The sequence below is a fragment of the Haliotis rufescens genome, unplaced genomic scaffold (genome assembly GCF_023055435.1).
Source record: "Haliotis rufescens isolate VD_foot unplaced genomic scaffold, xgHalRufe1.0.p SCAF_2, whole genome shotgun sequence".
Lineage (NCBI taxonomy): Eukaryota > Metazoa > Mollusca > Gastropoda > Lepetellida > Haliotidae > Haliotis > Haliotis rufescens.
In genome coordinates, this window is record NW_025963890.1 from 76,351,226 (window position 1) to 76,366,549 (window position 15,324).

Below are 15,324 nucleotides of genomic sequence, written 5' to 3' on the forward strand. Positions count from 1 at the left end.
TGTCACAGCGGAATTCCAATCACGTCTCTTTGCCTGATTAAGTTCAGTTACACGTATGTCATTATGAAGCCACTGAAACACTCCTTTCTGTCACGTGTTATTCGCAACGCACTTCAGACTGAGGATAGGAACTGTTGAATGTGTCTACAGATTAAAGCTTTGCTGTAAGTCCATCAGCCGTACTAAATCTCTCACTGTCACTTATGTCAATACACCAGAGCAGCAACAACATCCAAGTGTCCGATCAGGCTCGTTTTACCCTGGAAGTGATGGCACAGATTAAGAAACAGATTTACCACTCTTTGCTTAAGCTTCTGAATTGTCTTTTGTCTTTTTACTGTAATGCTTTCTAAGCCGTTTAGGACTTTGGAAGAGACAATATGCTACTTAATAGTTAATGGGGAAAGTGAGATTTTGAAGCAAATCATGGGTTGCTGGTGATCTATTCTTACCCAGAATACAAACATGGTTTACTGGAATAAGTAAGAGAGTTGTCAGAATGACAGGTAGCGTAGGGCATGCTTATTATTGTTGAAAATACCTGGTTGCATCACTGATTATCAATGAGTACTTTATATAATTTTCACAGCAATCTTGCCTTTTTAGCTCATGGAATCCGTTTCGGCATTTAATCAAGATTGATTATTCTCTTGCGTTAGAGTTTTATATTTACGCCGTTGGTAACGCGAATAGTAACCCGATGAAAGTAGGTGTAATAATATGCTTTACCTGATTTTATAGACCACGTAGCAGTGGCTCCATTGCAGATTTCTGCCTCTGAACATAATATTGGATCAATCGTTCGGACTCTTGTAACGTTTGCAGCATGCTAAAGAAATGTGACCGAATTTATGAAAGTCCTTTTGGCGCTGTACATGGCTTCAAGCCATAATTAATTGTCTGTCTTTGCTATCTGAAAGCCCACTATAAGTTATATTGGCCATAGGCTGTTCTCCTGCCGCATACTGACAGAGGAAGCAAGTTTGCACAGGGACTTGCTCAGATGGCTGCACGACTGCAAAAACCTGACCCAACATACGAATGGAACCTATATAAGACCTATAATAGTCTTGAAAAGTCAAATGCACATGCTTTCATATTTTCTTTTTGACTTTTTCTGTTATGTCAATAACTTCCTTCCTGTGCTCGATTGTTACATTCTTACATCTACGTAATGTTCTGAAGAAAGAAGGTAATTAACCTTATTATCAAGATGAGGCGGTTATTTATGCAGCATTTCTTCTATTGCAATATGTCGAACTGTTACGATCCCAATATAACACACTGAATACCAAAGAAAATACATTAGCGGGCACTCATTGGCACTTAATTGTTTCTACTTTTCTCTGACTTTCTCTCTGAAATCTATGCTTGTTCGCCACCGCCATGCTCATTGTCTGGTAACCTTTCCCTTATCGTTAATCAGTAATGGTACCATTATCCCAGGCAGTGTATCAACGCCTGGTAGATTAGTGACGGTTCTGTATTGTCACCTTGCTGTCTCCAGGTGATGTATAGAGGTCAATGCAGAATCAATCTAGCTTGATGTGGGGGCCTCATTATTGATTCTAATTACCTAACATGTGTGAATCCGGTACGATGAGCATCGAATCAGACATTAAACAGCACCATCGGCGACGTGAAGGGTTCTGTAATGACATCCTGTCTGCATATAGGAGTACGTCATCGCGTAGTGCACATACACAGATAGGCAGGCTTAAAGTCATTAGAATCTGGATGTACCAAGTGTGTTCTGAATAGATCATGTAAAGTCAGGATCTTTGAGAGGAGTCAGGAAGAGTGATGCATGATTATATAGTAATGCGTCTAATCGCTGACATAATCACCGTTCGAAATAGCTGCATGTCGTGGCCAGTAATATTTCAGATCTACGATTTTTTTAAAAAGATTTCCGAGTGTCCAGTTAGCACCGTGCCTGAGCATATTTGGCTTTTCTTGTCAAATAACATAGTTATTACATCGAGTGATCTGACAATTTTTATTTTCACAATGGTGACTTTTCAGGTTACAAGTTGAGACGTTATTTGACATGAAAAGCCAAATGATCTGCTTCTTTTGCATTTTCATATTGAGAGTGTTGTCTATTTGAGAGTGATTCAAAAACACATGCTGATGATATAGTCGGAATCATTCAATGGATTTTATTATTATGGTAAGGGTCTTTTCGTTTTTGTTAGACTGAAAACAATAATGTCAATCAAATAGACTTAAATTAGATTCCACATACAGTGTTATTTTACTCCATATTCCATTATCAGATAAATATAGCATTGTATAACAAAATGCAAGGCAAATGCAGATATTGCTTATGACATATCTAATGATAGATATTCACATTCTAATCTGTTTCGCTAAAATATCCTAGGCGCTGACAATACTTTGTCCTACGATAAGTATGCTATTCAAGTGAGGACATGGGCTTCTTCAAAAACTTCCCCCATCTAAGGTATCCTTAGTAACATTGTTCTATCATTCCTGTCAATCAAGACGACGATTCCATACCAATTATTGATCGCATAAAGCAAAGTCGATTGTACGATTCCCAATATATTATAAGCATGTGTTTATGAACCACTATTAATAAGTAATGATACCAGGTGTTCTGGAAAAGGTGAGCTCCTCCTCGTTAACTAAAATCAAGCAAATAATGTTCTATTTTATCGTCATCTTGCGAACGGGAAAGTGATCGTTGGTATTCCCAGCAGCCTTAAAAAGATAAGGTCAACTTTCTTCCACGCCATAGCGTTCTAGCAAACGTACTCAAACCACTCTGTCTGTGCCACAGCTCCTGCAAAGTAACACAGCAAAGTAAAAATTGGTGGAGAAACCGGGGGAAAAGTACAACCACCACACGGAATCTTCAAGGAACTCTCTTGGAAGAGATTCTTATGATAGTGGAGCTCGAGATGGTTTTGTGGCTTTTATTTTCTAGAAACGCCCTGTTAATTAGAGAGGGCTCGCTGACGGCTTGCAGTTCTAACACGGCGTTGATAAAATGTAAATGGATCAGGTACACATAATGCAATTTCTTGCTTTAGGAACACATTTATGATGATGAACGAAATTGGGTGTGATGTTCACAAACGAGGCATCTATTACAGTAAGTGAGTGAACGTTCTTTTACACTCAGCCACCGTTTTTTAAATTATATCTCAACGTCCTGTCAATAAGCAAGCCTGGATCATCTACCCTGACACACAATTAGCCGAGGTGCCTAACATGTCCATCCGATTTCCTGAAATGTATTATCTACGATGACACGTGATCAGCCAAGACAACTAACCTCACCACCCAATCCTCTTTAACAATGATGCACAATCAGCCAAGTCCCAGAGCCTGCTTGTCCAGTAGCCTCCTACCATCACCAATGAAACACATCACTCAGATTATTTTTTGCATGCAGAGTTTATTCAGTCTTTAAAACAAATATATGAGAAAGCATTGGTGTACATACCAGTTGTTATTCCTTCGCCAAAGTAACATATTTCTGCATTTGCCATCTCAAACGTCATTATTATTTCCATGGAGATAGGTGAATTACCGAGGCATTTGTCTGAACGGGTATAAAGTAGTTTAAAAGAAACCGATCTTGGTAATTTAACTTTATAATAAAATCCTAATATGTTCCAACTTGGCCATATCTATCAACATCAAAGTATTCCTGTCTCAGTGGCAAATTATTTCATTTCACCACATTACATTAATGTTACACAACACATTTGTACCTTGTAACGGATTAATAGGTATTGAAACGAAGCACATTACAAAACTATTAGAACTCTTTATGGATTCTAAGTGCTATTTCCATCTCCTTTATTGCCTGTTGGGTGGCCTTTATTGCAATGTATCGTGTAAACATGTTTAATACTGAAATTCGAAAAACACAAAGATCAGCTTTTACTACAAACTGATATTTGCAGGTAGTATTATGGCAGACTGTAAAACCTATACAAAATAGCTTCAAATTGAAATTTGAGAAAACGGTCAAAGTATAAAATTTAAAATATATGATTAAAAAATATCCCAGTCTTTCGTATGAGCCAAAATAGTTTTGTTTCTGTGATATTACTTTGATGATGTATATCTCTTGTGTACTATTATCATTTCAGATAAGTATTAAATCACATGAAATGATATCAAATATTAAACGTCTCTCGTTCACTCCTTTAGAACTACGTGGGACCATCTTACATTAAGTAACTTTAAACCAGTTTCAATTAAAAACGGAAAGTAATTCTACAAAACCTTGTCACAAGATACGTTGAACATAGACACCCTGTTCTCAAAGAACTCTGCATGACGTGGTGCCTGGGTAATGAGCAGCGTATGATTCACCCATGAGACCATTACATTCACGCTTATACTCATTTTACTGGCAGGGTGGGGGCAGAGCTGCATCCCTTGGACGCGCCAGAAACCTATGATGATTGGTTCGAATCCCGGTTCGACCCAATTATGTTTCTAGGTTTGTCCGCACCATACCCGTGCTCGTGGGTTCACAGAAGTGGAAAACGTCTGAGACCTGCATCACTTTTGGTCCAGCATTAACCTGACACGCCACGATATAACTGGAATACTGTTAAAAGCGGCGTTAAACCCAACTCACTCACTCACTCACTCTGGCAATGTCTTCATTTAGACTGAAATCCCAGAATCCAGCGATCATTGTTGCCGATGTAGAACCAGAAAAAACTGCACTTTGTGGTATTTACTGAAGACTCCATGCATACAATGACCGTAGAACGATCATTGGATTAATGAAGGTGTTGGTCAGATGGCATTGTAACTCCTATGGTCGTCAAACAGTGTCACTGATAATTACACAAGATGTTAAGACGCGCGCGCGCGCGCGTGTGTGTGTGTGTGTGTGTGTGTGTGTGTGTGTGTGTGTGTGTGTGCTTATGATACATTTGCAGTATCTGGCGTGAGGATTTTCTTGATATGCTTTACAGTAGACAGAGATTTCACATTGAAGTTCGTCATGTCATCTCGTCGCAGGCTATATTAAAATATATCCTGTCTTTACAATTGATAGTCGTTCATGCTACCCCAAGTTGAATATATTTTGTCACAGGCCATATAGAATTTAAAGGTTGTCCTAATTGGCCTCACCATTCTATGTTCATTATGTGACTTACAGATGTTTAAGGTGCTGCAAATCGCTGTCATAATCTTTCGTCGAGGGTTCGAATAATAAATTCACGCTGATAGTTGGTGTGTCAACACCCTACCTGAGATCTTGGTTTGCACTAATGTGGTCAACTTTAAAAACTTGCATCGCTTTCCTCCAACATCAAGCTTCCTTCATTTTACTGAAATAAAAAGCGATGTCAAACACAACTCCAGAGAACGGACTGCTCAACATCCGCATCCACAGCCAGAAGAACAACTCCTTGGATGGAGTCATTGAGGACGCTCGATCAAGCAGCGACAAAGACGACAGTGGAGCTCTATACTACGTAACAAGCAAGACAATCACATTAGAACGTATCTGAAGGATATGGTTATCCTCATGAAGAAGGTCCGGCGAGAGAAACTGCCTTTACATCCATAACGCCGATTCCTTCAAAAGGTAGCTCACTGGTGAAGGAAGTCCCAAATACGGGAAGAAGTCAGAGACTCGTAAAGTTTCCAAAAGTCCTTCCTCGTCACGGGAACAAGCTGGAGTGAAGGAAGCTCACAACAGGTCGAAGGAGAGTGACAACGATTCTGTGTTGCTGTGGCCACATGAGTGAACTAGATTCCCCTTCCCTTAAGCCAGACACTAAGACCACCGTTAACATACAGATTTAAAACGACGAATCGAGTGTGTCATCTTGACAAATTAAATACTTGAGTACTTATGGCTTGAAACTGTTTTGTTGAGTTTTTATTTACCTGCTTATGTAAGTTACGCGTGACATGGGTATGTCAAATACAATTATCAGAGATATGGATTTTGTGCATTGGTTTCAGCATACTCAATAACACGAAAGGAATCCATTCGCTTAGACCCTTTACCTGTTAGTTCTTAATGAAGAGTAGTTAGAGAAAATAGTTTCTTTCATCGGTATTATCAGTGTCTTGTCAGATCCACTCCTGGAATTTTGATGACAGTTTTAAGATCTGGCACATCAGTTTTTCAAGCAGTTTTAAGCAAAGTGGTTTGTCAGAATACATGAACAGGGAAACATATACTAGTATATGTCAGACATATACATGAAATATTGAAAGAGTATGATTCCACTGGATATTTAGTCTTTTAAAATATGTTCATGTTCTCCATCATTTCATATGACTGACAGATACGATCTTTTTAATAGTAAACATGTTTTGATATTATCTTATCTTCAGAGATGTTTTCTTTTTTAAACTTAAACTATTATGGCGTGATGTGCAATGCATAAACTTCTCGAATAGCACATTCTGAAACACGCATGCGTAATTATTTTTCAGCTGATTGAATGGGTCGTCACAGCTGGCTATAGTAGGCATCATTGCACTCATATACAGGGAAGTGGGGCTACAACAAAATATTTATTTTTCGATTTCTGTCACAGTAGGCAATTACGAGCTAGAAAGGAGAGCACTTATCTTTTCAGAAATTGGTTCGTTTGATTTTCAAAACAATTTACATAAAAGGCAGAAAAACTACGAACAGCAAACAGTAATATTATGTTTTTGCCTTCTGGTGATTGAATTCCCAATATACAACAAAGTGTCTACCATGTATTCTAGGGTAAAATTGTACTACTCGCTGGTATAATTCTGATGCATCAGTCCGGCTAATACTACGTCATGTTTCAATATCTCTGCATTATAATTTCAAAAATATACGTCATTTTTTAGGAGTCACGTGACATACAGCAAACCTAATGACATATTCATATAAAAGGCCTACAGTGACGATCGGTGAACGCTTCCAAATGTGACACCAGGTGTTCACGAAACAAGTAAGCATGTATTGTCTTACAGTCAGCAGATGTTCGTAAATAGTCAGTGAATATTTCATTTTTGTATAGTCTATACGTTTTTGTTTCATTTATATTATCGTTACAGATTCCCTCTGATATATTGTGGAGAGAAGCCTTATAGCGTCCAATATGCCTTACCGAACCTAATGGCATTACGAAACGCTAAATGCGAAGTCACAGGACAGATCTGTTAATAAACAGTAAGTAGGTAAGTAGGAAAAAACATTTCATGCTTGCTCTAGCATAAACGGGCAGCAAGACGTACATTGATATAGCTCCTTTTTTCCAGTGTCTTAGAACGGTAATGTTCTTGCTACCATCACATTTAAAAGGCTATGTATTGATTGCAAGTGGACATGTGCCGTCTAGTGATTAAATCAGCATGACGTATCTTATATCTGCCTAGTACTTACTCTTCGTCTGTATTCTCTGTCCAGACAAGGGACATGATTGCCCATTACGTATAAGAAGTCCTACAGTAACATGGAATGAAGGTACATGTACACTCAAAATTGGGATACAGTTTACCTTGACCTTACACTTTATTCACCCTTTGAATTAAACCAGGTTCTGCATTCCAAAGGCATACCACAAGAGCAGTTACTCTTCAAATGGAGGCTCGGGGGATTAGAGGATTCAGAACCGAAGCACGTGTGTCAATAGAACAGTCGGTTTGGTGGTCGACTTCAGAGGGCACTGACACATATCCTGACATAACTCAGATAAACCAAGTGTCTGGTCACTTTCGCTGGGTCACTTCATGAACGATATTTGCTTAAGGGACTATGACGATAGACGGGTTAAGATTGTTCGGGAAGATGTTTTCTTCACTAAGTATTTTGAAATGAATGAGAAGATTGCATTAGCCGAGAGCAGAAAACGGCACAGAGAACATTGTACAGCTGTTATGTATATTTGATAATTACTTAATCAATAACCAATCATGTGATGGTTATAGCTTTTGAATCGAGGAAGAATTTGAATTCCCTGAGAGATATTGGACTAAGAGCAGGTGGTCTGAACCCAGTCTGCTGTATGAACATATGGCGTAGAGTAATAATTTCAGGTGCCTTCTACGCATGTGAACTGTGGTCAAATATGTCCAAGACAGAACACAATGAAATTGAAAAACTCCAGCGCTACTTTGCACGTAATGTACAAATTTTTCATGTAAGATCTCCGACCGTTGCAACTATTCAGACGCTGGGATTGTGGACAATGACATCTGTGATTGACAAAATGAAGCTGATGTTCCTTGGGAGGATGTGTAGAAGCAGCCACAGATATGCTCCGAAAAAGGTGTTCTATTTCAAGTGTGCTCAATATATAACAGGCAGTTACAAAAGTAAGTCTGTAACACATGATCTACTCAATGTGGCAAAGAAATATGAATTATGGACCATAATAGTTCACTTTATGAAAACTAACCAGTTTCCATCCAAGGATGTGTGGAACAAAACCGTACAGACTATATAACAGAACATGAAACTGCTCATTGGCACACGAGTCTGCGAGTTCACCCTGAATTAAACAGATTTATTAAAATTCACAGTAAGCTTGTACCTCATAGACTGTGGAATATGTGTTCTCTGTATAATATACCAACTAGACCAATGTATGCACTTGTGAAACTAGGAACACTACCAATAACACATGGACAGTGTTTAATGTGTGATGAGGAGTGCGATGACATAATAAAGCACCAACTGCTATGTTGTACAGCTTTAGCTGATGCAAGGAACACCCTCTATGAACATCTATTTGACTCTTTAAACCTCGAACAATACATGCGTATTGAGGACTGTGCAGATGACGAAGTCAAACTTGTGACATTGCTAGGTGGTATAACCCCTATTGTAGAGGATATGAGCCTTGACAGATGGGCTGAATTCATATCTTCTGTATCACGAGACATAAGCTCCTGGAACCTGCGATCAATGCTCTAGCTATAGACAGTATATCTCATACCAGGACCACGACATGTAAATATTCAGTATTGCCAATTTCTCTGCATAATGTTAGTGTAAATATGCTGTGTTAACATGATTCAAAATGTATATCACTCTCCGAAATTAATGGAGGAATTAAAGATCATTCATTCATTCATTCATTCATTCATTCATTCATTCATTCATTCATTCATTATATATGTTATGTGAATACCTTAGCAGCTACATATATGTTGATGTACTTATAGGAGATATACACTAGTATTATTTCATAATTTTGAGATGTAATCATTTTTCGATAACAATGCTTAGATGTGGATGATTATATATATTCCTATAATAGCAGTATTACATGATTCACACACAAGACAAATGTCCATTTTCATTGTAATATGTTTCTCTGAGGAGTGAGTGACTGAGTGAGTTGGGTTTAACGTCGCTTTTAACAGTATTCCAGTTATATCACGGTGTGTCAGCTTAATGTGGGAGGAAAGCCAAAAGTGATGCAGGTCTCAAACGTTTACCACTTCGGTGAAACCCATGGTGTGGATATGGTGCTGACAAACCTAGAAACATTATTGGGCCGAACCGGGATTAGAACCCACAATCATAGGTTTCTTGCGCGCCCAAAATACGCAACTCTGCACAGCGAATCGCGGCGCCTTAGACGACTGGGCCATCCGTGCCCCCTTTTCTCTTAGGAGACCATCTGAACAAAGTATTGTTTTCATTGGTTATGTCATGGTATCTTCCTGCATTTACAGCCATTTTATAATAGCATGGAAAGTGTGATTAAAGTCTTCTCAGATGAACATGCATAGAAACACATAAATAAGATGCAATATTTGAAAGGGATTTTAACTGTTTATAAGAATATGAATTTGATATATGTTGACTTTACTGCACCATGTTTCTGTTTGAACTTAAATATAAAACATGCTTTTATCTTCAATACGTTTACGGTAAGTTTTTCGTCAGATACATATAACATAACACAGAATAGGATTTTAAATAGTTCTTCGCATGGTTTATCAGCAACTGTCCTCTGATATCTGTTAATGGCCTTCACAGCTCTAGTGCATAGGCATCAGGGCAGGTTTGAGCGAGTCAGTGAGTTAGTTGGGTTTAACGCCGCTTTTAATAGTATTCCAGTTATATCACGGTGTGTCAGCTTAAGGTGGGAGGAGAGCCCCAATCGATGCAGGTCTCAGATGTTTACCACTTCGGTGAAACCCAAGAGCAGCAACGGGTATGCAGCTGACAAACATAGAAACCTAATCGGGTCGAACCGGGATTCGAATCCACAATCATAGGTTTCTGGCGTGCCCAAGGGGCGTAACTCTGCACAGCGAATCGCGTCGCCTTGGACGACTGGGCCACCCGTGCCCCCAGGACAGGTTTAAGCTTGCGTCCAAATTCATTCAGGTGTTACTATTATACCTAGATATCTATACTATGAAAAAACTCAATACTGTATGTCCATTTTCTATTTTTGTTTTTATGGTCCGTCATTTCCAAATACCATAACTGTAGTGTCTTTCAAACTTACTCTCATGCCAGAGGTGGCGCAAACAACTTCCAAAGCATATATTGTCATGTGTGGTTGTAAAGGGGTGTCCAACACCAGCATATAGGAGGACACGTACATCTCCTTGAAATACAAACTCCTTGTCCTCCATAATCTTCCACTTGCAGTAAAAGTTTATTTAGGAATAAAATGACTAATCGTAGTCACATAATAGATAATTGTCGAGTGCCAATGTCGCACGAAAAATAACTCGTTAAATTATTTGAATTTCTCACACAGGCACATAAGAAATTGATGAAGCATATAAAAAAACTGCCACTTATTCCAACATATTTCAAGCTTGCAAGCATTCTATCATGTCCGACTGTGTCACAAGCTATCGAGATTTCAGTAAAAACAGGAAGTAGAATCTCCCTTTCCTTTTGCCTGAATATGTCTGTATCACAGCTTGGAGATTTAACATATTATCGGTGTTGTAATAGTTGGGTCTGAATCCAGTCTGTACTTCGTCAATTACATTGTTATCTCTACAGAATTGCTTGAGGCTAGAGTAAAGAATAGCAGGAGATACTCTACACATAGTGTCCATTAATGACATACCTCTGTAGTTATTTGTATCAACTAGTGTCAAATAAACTATTTCATCCTTCTTCTGAGCCAATTATGTGTTGAATATACCTCCCGTATCGAAGAAGATATCCTTATTTTCTTCATTCCAAACATATATAAACCATGTTCTTGTATTTTCGTCATTTGGATTTGGTTCAACAGAAATATATTTCCACACACAACTGGTTCTCAACACACATTGTTGGTCTATCAGGATTATTTATGTCAAAATTGAAAGATCAGTAGATTGGAAATGATTTGATTCATCTTGTTTGCCCAAACCAAAATCAAAGATTAGGAGAATGAGGGAGCAATCATCTCGTCCACTACACTGGCGCCATTGTGTGTCCTTCAGGTGAACTGTCTTCATGAAATCTACCATTGAGAATATACACTCCAAATATTTTTTGCACACCTCAACAAGTTTCTTTCCAGAATTATTACATGTAGTAGTCTTCACTATTTCTTGGATTTATGTAAGTAACTGTTGGCAAACTAAGAATCTATTTCTGTTCAAAAATCAATATCATCTTCCGGTATAAAGTCTGGAAAAGATTTTGTCCTCTCACTCCTCGTCACCGTATAGGGGAGATTGTTTAAGTGAAAGGTGTTTAGGTCCAGGTCAAGACAGTCAGTTTGCCACGCTAACCTAGAAGTATAAAACGGAAAAGCTGTGAAATGTAGACACCAAGGACTAGAGCTGCTGGAATATTTCTCGACATAAAGGGAAAGTTGACTATTGGAAAGTTGAAGTTATCCCTCTTTTTATACAGTTTTGTGGAGAGGGTTTTGTCACTCTGAATCTTTATGCAAAGATCTAAATATGAAACAGATGAAGCTACCCCGTTTGTCTGTTCTATTTGTAGTTCAGGTGGGTAAATCAGTGGAGGGGAATTTGCTATTTGATGGTTATTGAACAATATCTGACCATCAATATACCTGAAGCTAATCTCTGGCTTCTTCCTGTCTGTCCAACACTGCCCGCTGGGGCTCACTAGTTGCCGTAAGTCGATTTGCTTGCAAACACACTGAGCGTGACAAGAGACTGGGCTGTAAAGGACAGCGTAGATAAACTTAAGGCAATATTCCCACTTCTGAACACTGATTGGATACCCGTGATCTATGAAGATATTACAAAGGGTGCATGTTACTAACGATGGAAGTAAATCTAATGCTGTTGTTTGGAAATAACCTGATAGTTTAATAAAAAAGTATCCCTGGATTGAAATCATTTTCGGAATTCGGATTGCGTGCATAATACGATTGCTACTCCCTTGTTGTCATCCATGTTTCCTGGTATAACTCTACACCTTTGTATGTGTCGTCATTGACTTGATGCACAGTTAATGTATTTATAACAGGTATTATTGGTGGTAGCATTTTCGCATTTCTTGTGTGTGGGGGGTAATCATACAATCTAAATCCAGGTTGGAATGTGGTGACAGATATGTCATGTTATATGCACGTGACAGTGCAGCAGGCGAGGAATAGCAGTTGAGTTACAATGACAACACATCCATCAGACGATTATCCGGAAATACGCTGATTGATTGATTATTCGCTGTTACGTTGCACAGCGGATTTGTCAAAAGCAACTGCTTACATACTTACTAAAGCAAACGGAATAACCCATATCTGGGTGTGAAGTGCCTATTTGAAAAAAACATACTTTGTTCAAAGGATTAGCCGATAACACGTTGATTGATTGCTCATTGTTATCAAACTGAATCGATTTTTATTAAAACCGTAGACTTCATGAAAATAGTGGTCACGTGTGTTATTTCAGCATACTAATGAGATTTGGCACCCATGTAAAACAACTGAAACAAACTTACGTGATCAGCTGAGAAACGAACACGAGTTACAATACCCAGAAATGTTATATATATACTCGTATGTTAGATTGTTACAAATAAAGCGACAAAACCCCTTCCATATCCAATAGTAATCTCTGCATTAAGCAGAGTCGATTGTACAATTCCAAATATATATCATGAGCATGTGTTTATGGATCACTATCATTAGAAATGATACCAGATCTTCGCCAAAAGGTGAGCGTATCACCAAGTCATGCAAAGGCAAGTCAATTGTTCACCTGAAAAAAAACATGTCCACATGTGCACATGTCCAACATAAAACCTTTTGAGGCCTTGAATGCTGTAACCTTGATCAAACAACTTCGTGTTGACGCTCTTTGAAATCAAAGATACCTTAAACTTCTTGGCTAACTTTCTTTGGCAGATGTCTTCCTCGGTTAACATTCTGGCCATTTAAGTGACATTATGTGATATGTCATTCATACCAAGCTCTTTGATCAAACAATTAATGTAGTGATGTTTGCATATAATGGTTTGTTATTTGAGTCCTTGTCAGTGGAAACAACTACAAACTATAAACTTTTCATGTATAGCAGCCAAACTTTGGAAGACAGTTGGCTGGAACAGAATGGGTTTGTACCAGTTTTTTCAGTTTGTACATTCCACTAATGGCAACATCATGCACTAATGGCAACTTAAAATACTCTGAATGGCGTTCAAAAGGTTTATTTTTCTTCTTTGGCCCATTATTTCGCATATGCTTCGACAGCTCCGTAATGATTTTAAAGTTGTGATGCCATTAAATAAGAGGCTGCTCACGATATTTCGGTCCATATTTGAGTAACTGACGAAGGGTGTTAATGCCAACAACAGAGAAATCACCTGTGGTGATATGACGTACAGGTTGGAAGCAGTATGGTGTGTCTTGGCAACCACAAGATTCGGAATTTACATCGTGAGATGCCAAGTCCACGTTCTGCAATACTTTCTTAAAAGTGTTCGATGAAATGGTGTTCGTATAGGAAAATGAACGGGTTTGTAGTTCCTGGAATATTGTGGAACATTTTTTGGTTACTGATTTTTGTCTGATAATGTTACTTAAATATAAGGAATCAATTCCCTTGTATTTTAAGAACATGCAGTCTTTGTCTGATTTAGTGGAGTCTGTTCCTGGTGTGGCCAAACGTTTCAAAGCAGTATCAAGAAATATGCTAAATGGTCGATATTGTGGACTCTTACTGTTTGTAGACTCGCCCATCAACCACAGTTTCTGGAGGAGTTTAATTTCTTTCACTGACACGGAGTACAGTCTCGTTCTTACTTTATGCAGTCCCAATTGGCTCCTGAAGGAGAGGCAACAAATCTTCCAAATGAATGGTACCATTGGTCCGTCATCTTTTCTTGTGTCAACGACTTAGCTTATAGGGATGCTGGGAAAAGGCCTTTCTGTGCTGTACATGGCCTCGAGCCACAATTAATTTCCTTCTTTGCTGTCTACAAGTCCACAACAATAAATGTTGGTCATAGGCTCTTCTCTGTTGCATATTGACTTACCTGCTACTTGTCACTAAAACAGCGATTCATCATGCTGGTTCCACAATCTCAATTTCGCAGTAACCACTGTCAGCAATGGTCACCGGAAGTTTCTAGCAGAAACAAACACATCAGCCTTGAACTTATAGTCAAATCACGGAAACCTGGGGTAAGTGCCATGTACAGATTGTGGATAAAACATAAATACGATTACAATGTCTAATCTTTCAGTTTAGCTATCACAAATAAGTACCACCATATGTACGGCTATGAATGGTTCTGTTGTCCCCCTTGTACATTATTTCAGTTACATTAAGATGCGGACGCTTAATATGGGAGGAGAACCAGAAGTGATGCACGATATTGACGTCTACCACTTCTATGAGCCACGGGTATTGTGATGTCAAACCAAAGCATATGGTCGGGAGGAATCTGCACTTCGTATCAACGATCCATGGATCCTGGAACGGGCACGGCAAGCAACGCTGCACAGTGAATTACGCGGCAGGTTGCATTGCTGCATAAACCTGACCAAGGATCCGCATGAAACCTCTATGATACATTTTTAAGCTTGAAAAATCATATGCAAATTTTCTCTTATAGCAATATATACATTCCTCTGCTCGATTGTACATTTTCGCACTTGCGCAATGTTTCGAAGAAGGGAGGTAAGTAACTTTATTGTCTGGACGATATGTATTTATAACATTTATAATGCATTTTATTCTATTACAGTACATAATCATGTTATGACCTCAAGGTAATAACAAAGAAATGTAGTAGCAGGCACTCATTTTTCTACTTTCTGCTGATACCCACCCTCGGTCTCCGACACCATGCTCATTGTCTGGTAGCCTTTTCCTTAAAGTAAATCAGTAATGGAAGCATTGTCTGAGGCAGTGAATCAACGCCTG